Source organism: Halichoeres trimaculatus, unplaced genomic scaffold (assembly GCF_033239565.1).
Source record: "Halichoeres trimaculatus isolate MK-OKI-2021-1 unplaced genomic scaffold, fHalTri1.1 fHalTri1_scaffold_1, whole genome shotgun sequence".
Taxonomy (NCBI): Eukaryota; Metazoa; Chordata; class Actinopteri; order Labriformes; family Labridae; genus Halichoeres; species Halichoeres trimaculatus.
The window spans coordinates 2,519,892-2,541,308 of record NW_027437179.1 but is presented as its reverse complement, the minus strand read 5'-3'; the positions used below and the strand labels follow the sequence as shown (position 1 = coordinate 2,541,308).

The 21,417-nt window shown below is 40.9% G+C and overlaps 1 protein-coding gene and 1 long non-coding RNA gene across 3 annotated transcripts in view; both read right to left on the bottom strand.

Moving 5' to 3' along the window:
- Positions 1–21,417, bottom strand: part of chl1b (cell adhesion molecule L1-like b) — a 128,092-nt gene that overhangs the window by 92,152 nt on the left and 14,523 nt on the right. The gene's annotated exons all lie outside the window — the stretch shown is intronic.
- LOC141797565 (uncharacterized) lies at positions 18,966–19,787 on the bottom strand. The gene is made up of 3 exons (XR_012599092.1): positions 19,538–19,787; positions 19,289–19,440; positions 18,966–19,131 (listed from the first exon to the last, which is right to left on the bottom strand). It is a non-coding gene; the product is annotated as an uncharacterized LOC141797565 (long non-coding RNA).

Genomic DNA, 21,417 nt, shown 5'->3' with positions numbered 1-21,417 from the left:
GCTCAAGATCAGACTAACATTAACACCACAGTATTAACATTATTCCGTTGCAAAAAAACACAAGTGTTTAATTTTCTATTTTTTTTAAAGAATTTTTTGTCACAGAATTTTTTTTTTCTAGCCAATGTGTGTTATCAGCTCCATAGTTTCAATAAATTACCCTTAAAGGGGTTGTGAGGAGTTAGAAAGCGATCTTGAAAAAGGCTTCCTTCTAGATATATGCCTGATCATAATCCACACTTTAAAATCCACACACCAATAAGGCTGGTTGAAGGTTATTTAAAATGCTACTTCTTAGCTTCCAGGTCGGGTAGGCAGGACTGGATTGATTTACAGCAGGTCTAGGGCTCTATGACAACACCATGCTGGCTGACAATATTTAGGAGTGAGAAGAGATAAAACACAGATATCTGTGTTTTTCTCTACTGAAAACGTTTTTTTATGGCTAATTTTGTAGTGATGGTGGACACAGGCGTCTAATTTCTAATGTCTAATTTCTGACCTGGGCCTTTTCAAATCCAGGCTAAAGACATATTTATTCAGGATGGCTTTTAATACCCAGTAGTGTGGTGACACTTTTACTTTTACTTTTAGTCTGTTTTAACTTTTTTTTATTGTATTTTATTGCTCTCATTGCGTTTATTATTTTCATTGCTTTTATTTTTTTATTGCTGTTATTGCTTCTATTTGTTTTTAATTGTTTTATTATTATTTTTTTTTTTATTTCCAACTATTGTAAAGCACTTTGGTTCACCGAAAGGGTTGTTGTAAAGAGCTGTATAAATAAAGAACATCTACATTTACATTTACAGGAGCCATGTGGCTGTTTACATAACAACGGTTTCAGAGTGAAATGCAAAAGTATTGTTGTGTTTCAGCCTCAAATTTACATGGGAACGTTGTTTTGGCTGACCTAAATTACAAACTTTTGAAAATGGCCTCTGGAGTGGGATTTTTCTTAAACCTGCCGATACCGCAGCCATGTAAACAGTAAGCTGGCGTTTTCAGTGGAAACCCTGACACTTCACTTTGCTCAAGCGCATAGAAAAGTACAACAGTACCACTGTTACGATCGTCGTGGACTCCCATGTTGCTCTTCTGCTGCTGAATCTGCTGAATCTGCTGAGTGTCTTTCAACAAAATTTGCACCTGTTGCACAATTTCTGCTCTTAGCATTCACCAATATACCATGTGATTGGCCCAACTCTACTTTGGTGAAGATCAATCAAAAGTAGCTTCTGTGCAAGGTAGTTATAGAACTAACTACAGGCTTGGCATGCTTACTACAGTGTTTTCAGTCTGTCAGCGTTTCCGTGTAAAAGTAGATTTTTATTTGACTGCTTTTTAGTGTTTTCAGATGAAAAGTCACGTAGTTGGGGCCTAACAGTCAGACAGAAAAAGGACACAAGCAGAAGAAAGCTACATGGGAGAGTGATACAGCCTGAGTTAGAGGCTAACACAGGGGCTAAGCTGTTTGTAATAATGTTCATTTCAGTCCTCATGCAGCAGTTATTCTGCAGTGGTCTGTTTAAACTTGAGAATCTATCAATAACATGAAGAGTGAGGTTACGTTAGCTCTGCTTGGTAGATGACTGGCAGGACATAGCTAGCCAGGATTCACTAACGTTACACATTACAGACATGTCTTAGAACACCGGGCTGCCATCTGCGCTAAATATGAATGGCTACAAAACTACAGACAAACTGACATTGTTTGCTTGTCCAGTTAGCCTACAGATACGTTGGAGCACCAGGCTGACAATGTTGCTTCTAATAGCCGGCTGCTACAACGTTTGTTTGATGTCATGTTGCACTACGTAACTGCACTGATAAATACTTTACCTCCTCAGGTTGTATCCAGTAAAATGTTATCTTGAAGAAAGAAAACTTGTTTCGATCCAATCTCCATTTCATTCCGAAACAAACACACGCCTCGTGAAGAGGAAATTACCACAGTGTGCTTGAGACTCCCGGCCTGAATGTCGGCAGTCCAATTGAAACAGATCCTCCTCATACCATACCTCACACCTCAATTGTTCATCTGTGACTGTTCATTTCAGTTACTTGCGACAAAACTATAAAAAATATGAAAAGAAGAAACTGAGTTTGGGGATGATCATACATTTACCAAAATTGGAGTAGAAAGGTGTCTTAATTGTGAATTTAATTTTTGCCATAAATACCCAGCCCTGGGTGACCAAGTCAGAATCAACATCTGGTCTTTTTCTCTGCTGATAACGATTTCTTGGATTCATTTTGCAGTTATGTTTGACAATGTAGCTGAACTGGCCAAACATGATAACTGTAGAGCAGAAGCAAGCTAAACAGGTGAGTGAAAGAGCAAGGTCTAAAATAGGTTAATCTGTATGTGATAATGTTCATTTCCAATCCACATGCAGCAGGTATTCCGCAATGGTCTGTTTACATGAAGAGGTTACATTAGCTCTGCTTGGTGAGGTTGTAGTTGGTAGATACACACTCGAAGGACGTAACAAGGATTCATTGTGGTTACACTGTACTGACACGTCTCAGGGTGTATTTATTTATTTTTTTAGAAAATTAAAAGAATGATGCTGTTTACTTCAAGATTTGTTGATGAACATTCAAGACGAGCAGCTTAAAGCTATGGTCTTTGATCTGAAACCCAGTTTGGCTGATAGGACACATTTGAAAAACGCAGCCTCACTCATCCCTCCCCTCCGTGTTCCAAGAGCCCGCCCCCCAGCTTGTACCGCCCTTCTTCGCCTCCTACCAACACACCCCCTCTGACAGAGCAAGAAGCCGGCCGGCAAAAAATGTAACAAACAAGACAGTCATTCTCCTTGAAATTTTGGCTGTATTCACATGATAAAACATGAAATTGAAATTTTGTATGCGTCTATAGCCATAGTTAGTGAGTGCAGGCGAGCTCCAAAGTTACTTTTGTGGTGCAGGCGCACTTTTGTTGTTGTATCCACAGTGGTTTGTGAGCTTAGAAGCGTTTCAATTTGTTGTTATATCCGCCGTAGTCATCACCCAGTGCAGGCGCTCTAGTGGGGCGGTCTCTGCCGCAGCAGGGGTAGGAATCCTGGCGGGGGTAGCTACCTTGGCACAACACCACTGCCAGCTGATCAGAGCAGAGCCGACTCGGTGAGGCTTTACCTTTCTTGGCGTGTCTTCACCAGCTCAGTTTACAATGCTAAAGATGTGTGGCTAACTTATGCTAAAATCTATTGACAGAGCAGACCAGTTCTGACCAGCAGCGTTCAGTCATTAGCCAGTATAGGTTCAGACTAACCAGAGTTATTCAGCTGACATCTCCTACTGTGGTAAACAAAGTCATTACCTCCCAACAGAAACTCAGCTGTCTCTGCGTCAGTCTTCAGTCCCAAATCCCTCTGCAGCTTTTTCCACCGGTCATACATTTCTCCAATTTTCAGTCTCTGTTGGCACCTGCATTGCTCATAATTCTTCCTTTCTTCAGCCTTTTCCTTGAAACTTTTTCAGCTTCTTCCCTTCCCTGTGGAGGGTAACAGTAACAGCTTCCTGGTTTCGGTCTTCTTTGGCTCCATGACGCATGACGTAGCTGAGCGGCTAGCTGACGCGAGAGAGGTAGTGGGGAAGGACGAGGTGGTACCATGGGCATGACGGTGCAAAGTGAGGGAGACAGGGGATTGGATGGACTCAGGGACCAATCCGAACTGCGCATGCCACGCGCAGTTCGGATTGGTCAACTAGTATGCAGCTTTGCAGGGGATGTAATGTATGGATTTTTTTTTTTTTTGTTCTTTTTGGTCTTTGGTCTTGGTTCCTTTTGGTCTAATGTGTAGATTGGATCAAAGGACCATTACAACCCTATAAACAGTGTTATTAAGATGTACAAAACTTCCAAATCGTAGACCATAGCTTTAAGGCCTCTTCACATATTTGAAAAATAGAGTTGTCTCTATAAAAATAGATAAAATAATAGTGTTAACCAATGAAAAATCTAGAATGTTCTTTGAGAGCCATAAAGGTAGGTCCGTGGCCCCTGGAGGGAATGAAATCTGCTCTATTTTGAAAAGCTGGAGTGTCTGCTTGAGGGCAGCCCTCCTCAGAAAGGCACATTGCCCAAGGTCAACAGCACTACTCTGGCACACTTTCGACCCCAGCTTAGATCCCTCTTCACTGCAGGTGGTAGAGAAAAAGAGAGGCTCAAGTGTTAAAGGGGCCTCCAAATGTTAGTAATGACATTGGACATGGAAAATCAAAAGACGACCCGCCTGTTACCTCCAAGCTCTCCACACCTCTTCCCCTGGGGAACCATAAGAGATAGCCATCTGTAACACTGGTCTGTGTATAGTCAGGAAACCAGGTACTGCGCCCAGCAGAGGGATACGAAATGTTTTACCTGCAGGTGAGTGACACCATATAACAGAGCCAGGGGGCCTTTACAGCACCTGACAAGAAGACACAGACATGCACCCTGGGGGAATCAGACTTTAGACAGACTTTCCTGCAGGCACATTGTCCACTGCTGCACTCACTTTGCAAACTGAAAAAGGACAATCACCAATCCTTGACACAGGTTGAAAACTGTGGCTCAGCTGGGGTTGGAAGCTGTTAGAAAGGGATTACTGGGGTGTAAAATGCTTTCAAAGAGTGCGGTTCATTTTATTGTGTAGACCGGTGAAAGCACATGTGATTTTTTTAGCTGACAAAACTGACAGGCCCCGAGGCTAATGGTGTCAAACGTGTTTTTCTAAGGCAGTATTGGAAAACAATTGTGTGTCAAACTGTCCTTTCCAGTGAGCATCATGGACCATAAATTACCATGACCCCTGCAGAGCTAGCTGTTTCTGGTTACAACCTTAGCAGGTCGAACCACCCATAGAGGTGACACTGACAGGACTAAAAGATATTTATTCCTGTATTTTCTCAAGTGAAAACAAACTATTAATTTTTTTTCTTTGTTTATCTTCACAAGCAGCTAAGATGCCCACTGTAGCATAGAAGGGTACATCAAGATATGGCCAGGACTGATGTCACACCAAAACGCACAACTTAAGCTTACCTGTCATCAGGTTGGTGCAATGAAAAGTTGTAAAAGCAGTTGTTTACAGTTTTTAGCCAGAACTGTCGGTTGATCATATTTTAAAGTCATATTACAAATTAAAATTAAACTTCTCAGACATAAGAGCACTAAATCACCACAACTTCTTAGATATTTTAAGCATTGATTTTAGAGTAAACATGTTCCTTTTACCAGTTTCTAACTTGTGATTTACTGTTTGTGTTCTAAACAGTAGCTGAAGTATTAAACTCACCCATCACTCACTGCACCTGCAGGCAGTTTCCACAGAACACAGCTACAGTGAAGAACAAGGGTCATGCTTTTCAGAATGGATTCAGTTCTTCTGAACAATCTTTGAAAAAGAAGCGATGTGAGGGAAAAATCAATTCCCATATTAAGATTGAGTTAAGATTTTTAAATGTTTTTTTTTTTTTTTTTGTTCAAGTTTTTTTTTTTTTTTTTTTTAATTAAAATCGCTCACTTCCCTTTAGCTTATGAGTTGGGTTAGAAAAAAGCTAGCGCCTTTCTCCAGCAAAGGGGTGAAATGTTTTTTTTCTGCAACTATCTACTGACGTGATGTCAGAGCCCTTGAATAAATCACAGAAATTGACTCATGTGACGTGCATACAATAAAAATATGACTGCTGATATAGACATCATCATCATTATAATTTTTCTCATAGTCTGGTGATAAAAAAAGCAAACTAAAAATTGCTAAAAAAAATCTGAAATATTGAAGAATTACAACTTGAATCAAATCCGCACCCCAAAAATTGGTAAAAGACTCAAATCAGGGAACAGCTTATTGTCCAAGCCCTAATAAAAACCCTGCTATCTATATCTGTATAGTTGTTGTATTTTGTTAAGTGTATAACTTGAAGTGCTGTATGGTATTGTGTAAAGCCTATTAATTCTGCAGTCAGTCGGTATGGGGGAGTGCTTTTTTTTTGTCAGTAAAAATTTGAGGCTTCCATTTTGACATTAAGTCCATGGTTTTTAAGTTCCTTAATGTGTTTCAGTTGAGCACTGCCTTCCTTACACATTTGTCAAAGTTGTAGAAATAAGTCATTTCAAAGCTGACCACCTTTTCACATATCCTGAGTCAAATTCTCTCACCTGCTCCAACATTCCAACATCTTTTCTTCTCCTTGAAATAACTCATGAGAAAATCCATCATGCATGACTGTCTGAATCCCCATTTTTCTTTTTTCTTTTTTTCAGGGAAGATATGAGTCACAAGTGGGCTTTAGTCTGTGTGTAGATGTAGCACATGAGGATAGAAAGTAAGAGTGCCATTTCACAGTTTTTTTTTTATCCTTCTCGTGGCAGAAGCAAGAACTTAGTGCACTGACGACAAAACTAAAAATTGCAGAAGCATGAAGTCAATTTAAATGCAAATGTCAGTTTTTAAGACAACAAAAACCTTCTGCGCTCTATCTCTAGGAGTTGTGCCGTTAAAGACCGCCATGTCTTTCTTGCCAGGAAGATGAAACATTGCCTCTGGCTTATGACACACTCGTAGAAACTGGAGAGGTCAGCAGAGAGGAATCAGTATCTGTACAGGTAAAAAAAAAGAAGTTTGCGTTACATGTCATATCCCAAGTTACTGGAGTTTTTCCAGCTTTAAGCCCAGAATATCAAAGGAGGATTTCACCAGGATCACCTCTATTGATCTGTTTTTGTTTCTCAAAGCCTGTGCTACAAGCATCTAAGCAGTTTACAGCTGGAAATGTTGGAGGTGTTGATAATAGACTGATGAAACTGACCCCAAAAATCTGGCTCAGAACAATGACACAGCTTGTAGTGACCGTTACCTGAAATCTTACAAATAATAATGAAGCAAAAACCAAACAAGTAGGGCTGCAGCTATCAAATATTTTAGTATTCGAGTATTCTACTGAAAATTACATTGAGTACTTGAGTACTTGGATAAAACGCATTTTCGTGTACTTAAACAGCAATTCTTTTTCAAATGGAAATTTGTTTCAAGCAAGTGTAATGTCAAGTCACTATGGGGGATACATTTTAGATTCTGATTACACAGTATGTGACATTTTAACTAGGAATAAGACATTTTTGAAAGATTTTGAGTCTTTGCAGTGTTCAGACTAAAATGATGATCCCTGCTGCATTGGAGCACATATGGCTCCATTACTACTTAATATTTGTACCCTTCTACCCTTGACACCTGCCCAGTTAGCTCTATTATGTTTTTATTTTAATCTTCTTCACTCTTTAGAGCTGTGTTTTGTAGATTATCTACAACACTAAATCAGTAATCAACTAATTTGCATAACAAGTCATTTGTATTTAACGGTTGTGGACACGGGTCCAATTTTCAAGATCCGCCCCGTCCCGACCCAGGGATGTGCATCAGCCCGATTACTACCGCAACCCTATCCGACCCATTGAAACACGACCTGCAGCCCAACCCTTGACCTTATTTAAAGTAATCATTTTGGGTCACATTGTCTGAAAATTGAGTGGTATATTGTCATAGTTCAGATGCCAGTGAGTAAACAATGCACCTGAATGAAGCAACTCTTCAAATAAAAGCCTGACTTCAGCTCCATCATCAACCCTCTGTGATCTTCTCACATACAAATGTAAAATCACTTGTTTTTTACGTTAAATGCTTTTAAACTTTTAATCACTTAAAAGGACCTTTACATGTGTAATAATAGACTTCCTTTCTGTTTCTGAACTGGCTCAGCCTTCCACCATGTTACGGATTTGAAGCCAGAATCTATACGGTCACAGCCTTACAACCAGCATAAATTTTTATTTTATTGTATTAATTATCATTTTATATTAATTTTGATATGTCAAACTAAAACCCGCGACCCGACCCGCATGTTATTTTTTCCACCCAGAGCCGAACCTGGGAAAAAAAAGTTTTTAAAAACCACCTGCAAATCAGCTGTTTTTGCAGGTACCCATCGGGTACTCGCGGGTACCCGACCCAGTGCAGGACTCTGGTGGACACTAAAGGAGAGAGAAATAACAATCGCAAAAGCATATAATATCTCACCAGTGTTTCCCCTGGGTGAACAGTTTGGGGGGGGGGGTTGTCAGCAGCAGGGGGTGGGGGTGCGAGCAAGTGTGGCATCTTCATGGAGAAAGCGTTGGGAAATGTTTCTTGTGGTGGTGTGGTTTATTTGTCCTTCATAGGGAATGAACTTGTCTGTGTGTGTAAATGCACGCATGTATTTGTGTATCTGTGAACGCGTTGGAGCAGAACTTCGCCGTGCGCCAAAGATCACGCGCTCTTTCGCGCATTGTGAAGTTAGGGGAGGAGAAATATGAACCCAACGTTGTAGAAACGACATCCCATACATTGGAAACATATGGCTATTTTGTCTGTTAAATTAAAAAAAAGGTATGGCCCTGATTCATAAGAGAGGGAACTCTAAAGGTTGTATGGAAAATAAAATTAACTCCACATTCAGGAAGGAGGACTGCCCCCCTGAATGTAATGGTAGGGAAAACACTGGGCACTGTTAATGTGTTTGGAACTACAAATAAACCTTGATTGGTTGACTCTTTTTGAGATGTTAAAATATCGATCCTCCTCCACTTTTCATTTAAATGCAGTCTCCTGCACAGTCACACTGGCCATCTACCTGCTGTCACAATGAGGCGCAGAGAACACTGCTACAACGTCAGTGACTTTTAGGCTCATAATAAGTCGTTAAGGTGCGACACAGCCCTCTAAAACCCAGGGGCGTAATTAGCCGTTTGGGGGCCCAAGGCAAACCCAGTCAATGGGGCCCTCCGCCCTCCATGTCCTTGTAACTCATCTTCCTCAGAGCTAGACTGGCCTTGCCTGGGTCCACTGTCTCTTTCCTAGAAGCAAGGCATGAGACAGTGCTAATCTTGTACATGGTAACTTAACGCAACTAAATGCATTTTCTCAAGTCCTGTACTTTAGTTTGATTTTGAAAAAAGTGAATAGATAATTTAGTCCACTTTGTCCTGGGTTTGAAATCTTTTTATGGTCAATTGACAGTTTATTTGTCCCACAGTGGGGAATTTACAGAGCAACAGTAACAAACAACAAAGTATGTAGTGAAAAACATTACAATAGGTAAATGTTGAAAAAATAATTTAGGAAGGAAAAAAATATGTAAATATCAAGCGCAAGATTAAAACTGGATAAAAATCTACTGAAAGAGGTGATATTTACAGTTACAATACATTTTGGTACTATCATTTTAAAGTTAATGTATTTTTATTTGACCCTCTGTCCACTGAGTTATGTTTCCAAAAAAGAGTTTTTGTACAATAATGCTTATCACCAACTCAAAAAGTTTGAATTTTAGAAATTTATCTTGTTTCTTGGTCTAGATAAAGTCCTTAAAATCCTAAAAGTCTTATGTTTATCTCAGATCTCAGAGCAACAGTGTTTTTATTTCCAACTTGGTTGAAAATAAGAAAAAATTGGGAAAAAAGTGTTTTTTACCACTTTTTTCCTGAATCAAATTTTCAGATGTGTTGTAACATGGAATAGTCCATTGAATAAGAGGGGAGGGGGAGTACCTAAAACGATCATTAAAGATTAAGCCTTTTAATGTATTTTGAAGCACGTGAAGTAAGATTTAGAAAAAAGAATTGCTTGCAATTGAAGAGAACTTCATAAATCAATTTTTAAGAGATGCTTTGGGGGCCCCTGGGAATCTTGGGGCCCCAGGCAACTGCCTGTGTTTGCCTAATTGTAGCTACGCCCCTGCTAAAACCCCCACTATTGTTTAAAATGACTGTTGAGAGAAGCGGTCGCATGTCATTGATCATATGGAGTGTCCGCGTTTGTGAGCGTGTATGAAGTGTACCGCGCTGAAGCCCACCTCTCCTAAGGTGAAGTGAGTCCTGTGGTCACACTGATCAAACAAAATGGACTTTGAAGAGCGCATGAAAACAGTTCAGATAGCCAGTGTGACCGTGATGAGAGACTGCTGAGTGGGAGACGTCCGTCTGTGATGTGTGAGTGATTTTGGGTAGGGGAGGGGCTCAGCACTTGCAGCTCGTTGACAAGCAGCTGATGCAGATCAGTATATGCTTTCATATCAGTCTCCAAACTCCAGAGAAGAAGCTAGATTTGTTGTCAGTTGCTATTTTGAAAAAGAGGTAGCTTGAGGGGTATGAAAACTCTCTAAATATAGGGTCAGCTCTATTTGAAATACCACTCTTTGCTCTTTTTAAAAATTGAACGAATCCTCGAGACGGAGAAAATCCTTCGAGCACTTTTTGTACTCGAGTACCTCTAATTATTCAAGGGATTGTTTCAGCTCTACAAACAAGTATAGATTTTTTAAAAGTACAACAACTGAAACAACAAAAGGGTTACCTGCCCAAACCAGGGAAAAACAACATAATTTAACCTGATCTTGTTTTAACATCTGACATGAAACACACCTGTCCCTCAGGTGTCTCATGGTGCCAGATGATAAGTGGTCACTTTTCTGCACTGTTACATCAGCAAACTCTTAATTTCTTCTTTTTTTAAAGATCATAATTAATGCATTGTAAGAAACATATTATTTTTGAAGTTTGTCATTTTTCAACATTATTTTGTTGCTTTTCTTAACGTTCCATCTGACTTTCTCATTTAAAACTAACTCCATACAGACTGGTCACTAGCATGGTTAGCATGCTGCTTTCAAAATTAGCAATAAGTGATTAGCAGGATAGCTTGCAATAAAATAAGCTAAATACAACTAAAAAGTAGTTGCCCCAACTAATGCAGTCCTGTGTGTTTGAATGAGACCTTCATACTGGTAGCAAAATCCCAACAAGATGTTTTATTTTACCTCAACATATCTATCTCATTTAAAACTGCTACAAGAATACAAGTAAAACTTAAATATGAAGTATTACATTTCTGAGTCATGACATGATACAGGCCCCAGAAAAATACTAAACTGGGTCTACAGAACCAAGACAACTTGTGTCTTGAATTACATCTCCTGTAGAAACAGTTATGTTTCTGTCAACACACTCTCCAGGTATGATTGAACCGTCAGTTTAGAATAAATCAGTGAATAGAAAAAAAGGACTGCACTTGCTTATGTTTCACTTCAAAAATAAACCATTTAGCAGTACATCCTCTTTTTTGGTGATTCCAGTCATGCTTGATCTGCTCTTTAATCTTCTATTTGGAGGATGGTGGAGTGCTTAACTTATGTGCTTACTGAGCCAGTAAAAGGTTGCCACTATGCAAAGCCTTCACTGGGCTAGCATGTTTGTTCCAAATCAACATACATGGGGCAGCACTGGCTTGGGCCTCGCTGCAGTCCTGTTACTGGGACCTCACTGAGTCCTACACAGTTTAATGAGGTCCCAGAGGACACCTCTGGAAATAGGGCCCAGCTGTTCTCACTGCAGACACACACACATGTCACACTGACTCACCTACCTCACCTTACCCACCTACAATATGACAGCTCCAGGAAGGGACACAATGCCCCCTAACAATGATCAAGAACAGGTTTGTGCAGTCTAACATGTTTCCTTTGGACTCCAGTTGAATTTGTTTTTCACATTTTTGGTAAACATGCATGTGTAAGTCATTTTCTAAGGTTTTTCAAAGTCTTCTTAAGTACTCGTGATAGGGATGGGTACCTTTCACATTTGAAACAATACGGTACCAATGCCCGGTACCTGGCAATAGGTACAAGTACTCAACGTTACCGATTTTTGGTACTTTTTGTGTTCATATAGTAAAAAATATCAATTTGTTTAACAATAAAATATCTAAAAAAATTTAATTTAACGTATTTATTTTTCAATATATAACCTTGCAATGCTGTGTTCATGTCCAGCATAAAAACTCTCCTACTCTTTCACACCTTCACAGTCACAACAATGCATTTAGGTACCTAAACATGGTACTTTTTGGTGTTATGTGAATTGTTACTTGGTAATTTTGACAGAACTCGGTCGGTAACAAGTACCTAATTCGGTACCCATCCCTATGATGGGTTAGAAAACAAATGTTACAATACAAAACAATTCCAGCAAAGTCTCATATTATCATATTGTCTAATTATCTTCAATACATTTTTCATTTATATTAAAAAATCATCTATTTTTGAGTGTCTTTTTTCTAAGTTGTAGATAATGCATTCATCATGATTTCTTGAAAAAAAAAAAATGGAGAACAAAATGAGGTGTGTGTGTGTGTGTGTGTGTGTGTGTGGGGGGGGGGGGGGGGTGTCTTCTTTCAGAATCATGGCATTGTGGATGCCATTATTAATGAGGGCGGGTAAGAAGAGGAGCTGAAGCATGTCACACAACCTTGACGAATGTGTTCCACACTTTGACCAGTGTCGTTGCACATGGGACCAGCTTCGACGTGCTGGTTAAAACTTTTTGCTCAGTCTAACTGGTTTAGCACTTTATTATGACCTTTACTGCTTACAAGAGTGCAGGCAGAGACAGACTTAGGTTGTGCCTCTGTTTTTGGTACACCAGCGAGGCCAGGCAACCTGTCCGGCATCTGACAGCTACCCTCATATAAAAAATGCAGCATTAACAGCAAAATCAAAATCACCATCCACAATGACAAGCATTCTCCATACAGGCCACTGCAGTGTTCGCCCTGCAGACCATAGTTGTTTTGTCAGCAGACGATTACGGATATCATGAAATAGGCTAAAAGATTACTCCAATGTAACCCCTTCTTCTAACCGACTGCTCTGTGCACTGAAATAGAGTGGTCTCAATACTTTGAAAGGATGTCAAAATTATGTGGAATTTGAAAATATTTAGTAAACACATTTCAGAATGCAAATGAAGTAATCTGCATTTACTGTCTAAGTGAACTTAGTTACCACTGGAGTATGTCGCCTCTCAGGGCACAGTCACACTGTCAATCCAGACTGTGCTGTGCTCAAACAGAAATGTCCCATGCAGCATCGTTCCCCCGCTATAGAGTACGGCCAGCAGTCACACAACTCAAATATGAGCCAGACTTTTGTGGGTATCATAAACACTCATGGCCAGCCTACATGTGTAGTGTCTGTTTACAGAAAGCGCTATGTCATCAGAGTCAGCACAATGAGACACAGAGAGCACTGCTGCAACTTTAGAGACTTTTTGACTTATGGTACGTTGTTTTGGTCTGACACATCCCTCTAGCACCTCTAACACCTCGCTATTGTTCAAAATAAATGTCGAGGGGTGCGAGCGATCATACGCACTGTCTGCATGCTTGTGGATGTGCATGAAGTAAACTGGGCTGAAGCCCACATCTCCAAAGCTTGCCAAAGCAGAGAAGTTAATCATGCTTAAGCACAGCACACTTGTGGTTACAAACAAGCTGGGGTTTAGGTTTTAAGTGTTTAAGCATAGTACAGTTTGCCAGTGTAACCGTGTCCTCAAATACCACTTGCTGGCCAAGCCAGGGGCTGCGGAGAGTTAAATTGTGTGAGATCTTTTTTTTTTTTAAGTGTGGAGTGTCCAGGCAATTATCTTTTGGTTAACGACCAAAAGTACTTGTTGGGCAATGCGTCTGTTATTGTGATGCATGGGCTCTATCAGTTTGTGTTGAACTGCCTAAAAAACAGGCTGCTTAGTTTAAAAACTTAAGTATCCCTTTAAGGTAGGGCAAGAATAGTTTATGAAAAAAATCCAAACCATTTAGTTTCGCTTACTGGATTCAGATTGGGTGTGCTTTGTTCCGTTGGCATTTTTCTTTTTTCTTCATTTTACTACTCAGTTTGAAGCGAGCATCTAGCTCTGATCATCGCATGTGCAACACAAGGCGTAGGTAGGAAATCATGTGTGTTGTGTATATGATGAGCTGAAAAGACAGAGCTAGAGGGTGTACCTGTGGCGTCGCTTCGTTCTGCTGTCTGGGAGCGTTTTAAATTCAATGTAAGCTCTGATGACAGCAGTAGGAAAGAGGAGGATTAAGCTACAATGGAGTGTTGCCAGGTTAGAGGCTTTGTTGCTATATTTAATGACTTTTCAGATTTCTCTGGTGAGTTTTTTCAAAAGATGACAATTCTTGCTTGGAGTTTGGAGAATCTGAGGTTAAAGTGTGTTCTGATCTCCTCAATGGTCAGCGTGTGTGAGCCCGTCCCCTATCCAAAATACAGACTGACAGTCCTCCTCACTCACAGCCAATGAAATCACACAAGTATGTGTCTCATTACGGTCCCTTTTGCCAGTTTCCAGGCCAGATAAAGGAGGAGGGTTGACATTTTGACAATGAATACAAAATAAAAAAAAAAAAAAAAAAAAAAGAATCCACAGAAGAATTTTGTTGTTCTGGACACTCTTATGAGGTTGTGTTTTACCTGCTTTCTGTCTCTCCCTTGTCATTTCTCTCTCCTACAGAGTCCATGGCAACTACTTGCAAATAGATTTTTATGCAAATTAGACAGCAGCATCATTTAGTGACTTCTGGGATAGCCAACAGTGACTTTCCTCCTGAGGAGAGGACTCAGCTTTAATGATGATTTAAATGGGAAACAGACTAATTTTTTCAGGTTTTTTTATGACTATACATGACACAATTATTAAAAAATAATCTCCTAATGGTTTATTTTTGGGACATATGGAAATCTATAATGTTAAAAACAACAACAATGTACAAGCCAAACCAAAAATTTTGACCACGAAACCCGTTTCAAGAACCGAACCGAGGATTTTGTGAACTGTTCCATCCCTACTTTAAGGTACATTTGAAAGAGATTTTCAAAAATGTGCGATCAATTTGGGAATTATTGCCAGTTTACTATGGACAATCATACAATAAATTGCAATTAATTACGATTTAATCGATTGAGAGCCCTAATAGATAGATAGATAGATAGATAGATAGATAGATAGATAGATAGATAGATAGATAGATAGATAGATAGATAGATAGATAGATAGATAGATAGTAGATGGATAGATGGATAGATATTTGAATCATATTCAAAATAATATCCAATAGGCATGTGTAAAGTATTCAGACATGTTGATCTGAATGTTTACAACCCTCACTGGTGTATCATGGATTTTTTTAGACATTTTGGCCCGGTTTCACAAACAAGGCTTAAGCCAGGAGTAGGCCTAAGTCAGACTAGTAAAGCTGAATTATTTAAGTAGCTTGCATGAGCGTAGCTTACATTTGTTATAGTTAGTCCCAGACTATGAAGTCCCGGAGTAAGCTTCAGTGACAATACCTGCATCAATCCTCATTAGCCTAAGTGGGAGCACAGCCCATCAGTCTACGATGATTACAAAAACCTGGAATGGAATTGAGGAGAGCTTTGCTGAAGGGAATTTTGACACCAAACATGAGTGCAGCCAGAAGAATATGTTTAAAGAACTTTACTCAGTTTGAAAAAACTCAACTTGAACAAATTGTGTGAAATCATGCTGTCGTTAAAAGTAAAGGCCATACTGCTGCCATTGACAGGGCTTGACATTAAAGTGGACATGAAACACTGACACAAGTTATTATTATTTTAAAGAAAGCTTATAAACGTAACAAATCATATCATTCATGACTTTTAAAATGTTATACAATTGTAGAAAACTGTGACTAAAGTTCTACTTTAGCACCACTGCTGGGAGCCATAAAGCAGTGCCACCTCGTATGACGTCACTGGTTGTGTAGACCTATTAGAATACACTATCTTATTAAGATATAAAAATGGAAAATCGCAAGCAAAAATCAAGCTCACTTGTCAGAGGTGGTGTTTTTTGTTTTGCCCCAGGATGTGCGAATCAGTTTTATAATATAAAAAAAAACAATAAAAATTACATTTTCATCATTTACCTCTCAAACGGCCGGCGATTCTCCGACGTTGGCTAGCTGCTTTGAAGCGTCGGGACCCACCGGTTAGCATTTATGCTAGGGTGTGCAGCGAGCACTTTACCTCGGAGGATTACGTAGAGGAGAGGTATTTTGATGAGACCGGAGCACTGGCAACTTGCCTCACTAACAGACTGGACCCCGAAGCTGTCCCCTCTCCGTTTGACTTTTCGCAATATAGTGCCGGGTCGAACGATCGGCCCTCCCGGTCCACACGGCCCGAGCCAATTGTGCGCCGTAGAGAGAGAGCACACCGGCATGCCCAGCAGAGAGAGGTAAGTACTATGAGGAAAGATGGTCGTCAGTTCAACTGTGACAGGATACAAACTCATTATTATCCCCTGTATGTCCCTGCAATAGTCATCCGATCGCCTCCCCCCTGACATAAGGGTGCAGCAGCGGTTCAATGTTGCAATGGTTGGCAGTTACAGAAGCACGAACATACACCTCACAACTTCCCAGTCGTTCCCATATGTATTCAGCCCATCTCCAGTCGTCAAATCAGTTAATTGATTTAAATGATTTTTTTTTTAATCTCTCACCTTACATTACTGGACAAACTGATGGATTCAGCTGTCTGGTGCTGTAGCAGCATTCCAGATTCATTATGCCAATTATGCCATTGTTTTCCTTTTATCACTTGTCAAACTGAGTATACAATACTGTACACTGTAATACAATACTGAAGCCTTTTTTTTTTTTTTCCGTTGCTAGGCGCTACCCAAGTAGCTGCCTGTTGCAGCAGCCCTCTCGTCATTTTCCGTTTCTTGTAATTTTTTTGTCTCTTTTTCGTAATCTTTGTATTGGGAGTGGATCATCACTTTGTATGGTTCATTGTCGGTCACGGACACCAAACTTTTTGTGGCTTCGGCGATATTTTTTACTACTTTTCTCCTGTGTTTGTCTGGAGATCCTACATGTAACCATGGCTGCATTGTTTACATGCAAAATTAGCTGTTAGCAGCCTGTAGCATGTCAATGCTAACTAGTGTAGGGCTTGATGATTTCCCTCGAGCTGAGGAGGAGGAGGTGAGGACGACGTGCTGGTTCTCGGATGTGAACTGGGAGGTGACGACGTGGACCTGTCCTTCCATCCATCGTTGTTGGGAACGTTGGATCTAGCCCTGGGGGATAGACGAGCTAGCTGTGCTAACCCAGCGGCATCGTGCTGTTCACGGACGTGGCTGACGGAGCTGACATCGGAAGCCGGCCCCACATTGGAGGAGCTTCGTCTGCTGTGAGCAGACAGGATCCAGGAGACAGAGACTGAACAGACTGCTGGGGAGGCTCAGTCCTGGACCCTGTGGAGGTGGAGACTGGCTGGGCTGGAGAGTGGTGGACGAGTGGTGGACGGGATGTCTTCATCTAATTTCTTATGGACTTTTTTGCACTTTCTATACTCTTTCTTACTTTTGTTTTCTTAAATGCTGCGGTGACTCCTGAATTTCCCCTCGGGGATAAATAAAGTATTTTCTATTCTATTCTATTCTATTCTATTCTATTCTATTCTATACAAAGATAGAAACAGTGTACTTGCAGAAATCCTGAAGTTCATTTCATCTACATTCTTCATACTTAATTTATGACCCTATTACCGCTTCAAACTATCACCAGTAACACGTGTAGAATCTTAAATAGTCTCTATATGAATAACAAATAACTCTTTAAATTTTTATTGGATTCAACTTTATTTCACAAACAAATATACATAAATAAATAAGAGAAATGTATAACTTCAAAATTGATCAACGCCAAATCAGGCTGGAGACGGTGATCTCGTCTGTTCATTTGCCTTGTGTTAGCTGATCTTCAGGTCCACTCAGCATGTTGCAATACATCTACATGAGGTAGAGGAGAGGGGAGTGACACAGTAAAGGCAATGCTCAGAAATTGTCTCTTCAATTTAATAGGCCAGGGAAAGGGTCGCACAGCTTCAAAGCAGCAGCATGACAGAAAGGGAGAGCGAGGTGATCAGTGCCGAGGGGGAATAGCAGCAACCGGATGCTGTGAATGGAAGAGTCAGTGTGAGCACTCAGACAGATGAAATGGTATCTACCATTAAGTACTGCAACACAGGTACAGTGACTGATGACATCTTCTGTAAAAAGATCATCACACATGATCATCAATACAGCAGACCAGTGTCAGTCAGACTGCCATCATCAACTGAGGCACTGTTGGGTGATGAAGAGCAGGAGGGATCTGAGTGGGACAACATGGAGGAGACATTAGAAGAATGTTTAGAAGATGAAGACTTCAGTCTGAGTGACGGAGAAAGCTCAAGTGATGGGAGAGTGAGTGATGTGGAAGACCAAGTCTCACCTGAGGAAATGAGCATCATGTCTCACAGAGAGGTTTTAAAGCTCTTCCACGTGTGTCACTTTGAGGGTTGTGGCAAGTGTCTTGTTCAGTCACGAAGTTTAAAAAGCATGGATTTGGCTTGCAGATCAAAACTGAGTGCACTGATGGCCACAGCTACACCTTCAACTCTCAGGGTCTGGTCAGAGGAATTATGGAGTGTAACCTCTCCATACCAGCAGCTACCTTTGCCACTGGAAATGAGGGCACCTCATTTCTGGATATATGCAAAGCTTTCCATCTTCAAACAGTGACAAAAAGGAAATGGTTCAACATTCAAAGGGCTTATGTCATGCCTGCAATCAATGACATGTGAACCACTCACAATGAGGCTGTGCTGGCTGCAGCATGTGACGAGCCACTTGTGGTGTCTGGAGACTGCCAGTACGACAGCCCTGGCCACAGCGCGACATTTGGCACCACCTCCCTTCTGGACACAAAATCTGACCTAGTGGTGGCACAGGAGACAGTCAAGGTGACAGAGGTCAAAAACAGTTACTGGCTGGAGGTCGAAGGTCTGCAGAGGTGTCTCAAGAAGATGGAAGAGTATGGCGTACAGATCTCTGCCATCGTTACAGATTGCCACCCATCTGTCCAGAGAGTCCTACCAGAAGAATACAAGCAAACACATCATGAGTTCGACCTGTGGCACATTGTCAAAAATCTGAAAAAAATAATACTTTCGACACACAAAGAGGAGCTACATGAGTGGAGCAAGATGATAGCCAACCATCTGTGGTATTGCTCAAGTACCTGTGGAGGGGATGCAGACAGGTTGAAGGAGAAGTGGACATCCATCCTCAACCACATCACTAATGTCCACAGTTGGACATGTGGAGAGACAATGACCCGATGTGAGCATCGGCCTTACACTCCTGAAGAGGAGAGTCTGTGACCCTGGCTCCAGCCCAGCTCTGCTGCCTTTGAGGAGCTGCAGAAAATAGTTTTAGATAAGGGACTTTTAAAAAAGCTGGAGAAAACTACAAAAGGCATTCATACAGGTAGGAATAAAACATGACCAGTTCTTAGGGAATATTTTTAAATCATGCAAAATTATGAACAATTATCCTGAAATATCATTTTCATACCATTTCATCTGTCTGAGCAGGTCAGCTTGAGAGTGTACAATCCCTGTACACAAAATATGCCACCAAGCGGAAGAAGTTCCACAGGGAGAGTTTTGAGGCCAGGCTGAGGGTAGCAGCACTGGATCATAACCTCAATGTAAAAAGAGCTGGAGCTAAAACAAAAGAGGGCAAACATCAGTTCAAACACCAGTTCTCCAAAAGTGCAGGAGGCTATGTGGTGACACCAAGAAGGGTGGAAAAGGACTGCACCTTTCGACAGGACATTGTGCAGAGTGTTTTGAGTAGGGCTGAGGCTGTGTCCATCTGTGCAGCACTCCTCCAGCACAACACTGAGAAATCGCCCACCCTGGCCGAGCACAAAGGTGTAGCGAGACCTGAAAAGGCTCAGTCTGTGGCCAAACAGCTGAGTCGCTTTTAGGCCATGGGCCAGATATCCTGGACACAACAGAAACACAAGAGCGACAAGTTGAACATAATTACTGTAAATAGTTTTTCACTTTTTTCCCTTATTTCATTTGTTGAAGAAAAATATGTTTGCAGCATTACTGGCCACAGTTACATGTTTGTCTTCCAGTCGTAGTGCTGCCTTCGTTTGCTGTTCCAGTGAAATAAATAAGAAACACATACCATCTAATGCCATGAGAATGTACAAATGTATTCAAATTTCCATACAACCCATAAAAGTACTTTATGAACATTTTGAGCACACCGCAACAATACCGTGATAATAATGATAACCGTGATAATTTTGGTCACAATAACCATGATACAAAATTTCCATATCGTTACATCCCTAGTGAAGACTTACTTAGTAATGGTCGTCTTCCCAGTATTCAAAGCCGTGGTACTCTGGGGAGGGGAACTCAGCCCTGATGGAGGTGACCACACAGGCAGGAATGGGGACTCTGTTTCTCCGCCCAAGGTAGCCTCTGGCCCAAAGGCTAAACTGCCTGTAAGCAGTTAACCTGAACAGTCTGAAAAAAAACAAAACAATTGTTCACAATATTGATATCTTAGACAAGTCACCTCATAAGTTATGACATGGCACAAACATAAGTGTCTTAACTTTACAGCATAGCCCTTATAAGAAAATGCACTCAGGTAAGAATATCAAGTCAATATGTATGGAATGAATATATGATATCTTAAATCAAGAGCATTTTTAATTGATTTAAGAGCAGAATTGTATTGATTTCACACTCAGATTTTGTGATATTGTCTCTCAAAACTCTGCTCTTACGCTCATATTTGCTCTGCGCGTGCTCAAACTGTCTCCTCGTGCTCAGTTAGAATGCTGCGCATGCTCAAACTGTCTCCTCATGCTCGGATATAATGCTGCGCGTGCTCAAACTGTCTCCTCGTGCTCGGACATAATGCTGCTCGCGCAGGTTTCCTGCACTCACACTTTGGTTCTTCCTCTTGGGCTGAGGGATTTTTTGCTCACAGACCTCTGTCTGCGCTCGAAATTTTTTGTGGATCAACCAATAGAAGGCCGACTAGTATTGACCAATCAGATTATCCCTGTGGTCATGGGTGTGTTTGCTGTTGTTCATGGAGCATCACATACGGGCGGGTCCATTTTTTATGAGAGCTGCTGTCTCGCTAGCTTCATGATGGTGACACTGTTTTCTCCATAGATGGTTTTCTCCACCAGCACACCGCAAAGAGCACTGTGTCATGCAGCTATGGGTATACAATATAGCTATTTCAGTTAAAAACACGGGTGCTCGTGTATGTATTGAATTATATTTGATTTTAACAGTGGACAAAAAAATTAAAGAAATCACATTCATTACAGCCCTGGAGGTCAGGGGGTGATAAACCAGGTTGAAAGAGTGCCCGCCGTATGTGACGCTCCATGAACAACAGCAAACACACCCATAAACAAATAGGGATAATCTGATTGGTCAATACTAGTCGGCCTTCTATTGGTTGATTCACAAAAAATTTCGAGCGCAGACAGAGGTCTGTGAGCAAAACATCCCTCAGCCCGAGAGGAAGAACCAGAGTGTGAGCGCAGGAAACCTGTGCGAGCAGCATTATGTCCGAGCACGAGGAGACAGTTTGAGCACGTGCAGAGCAAATTTGAGCGCAAGAGCAGAGTTTTGAGAGACAATATCACAAAATCA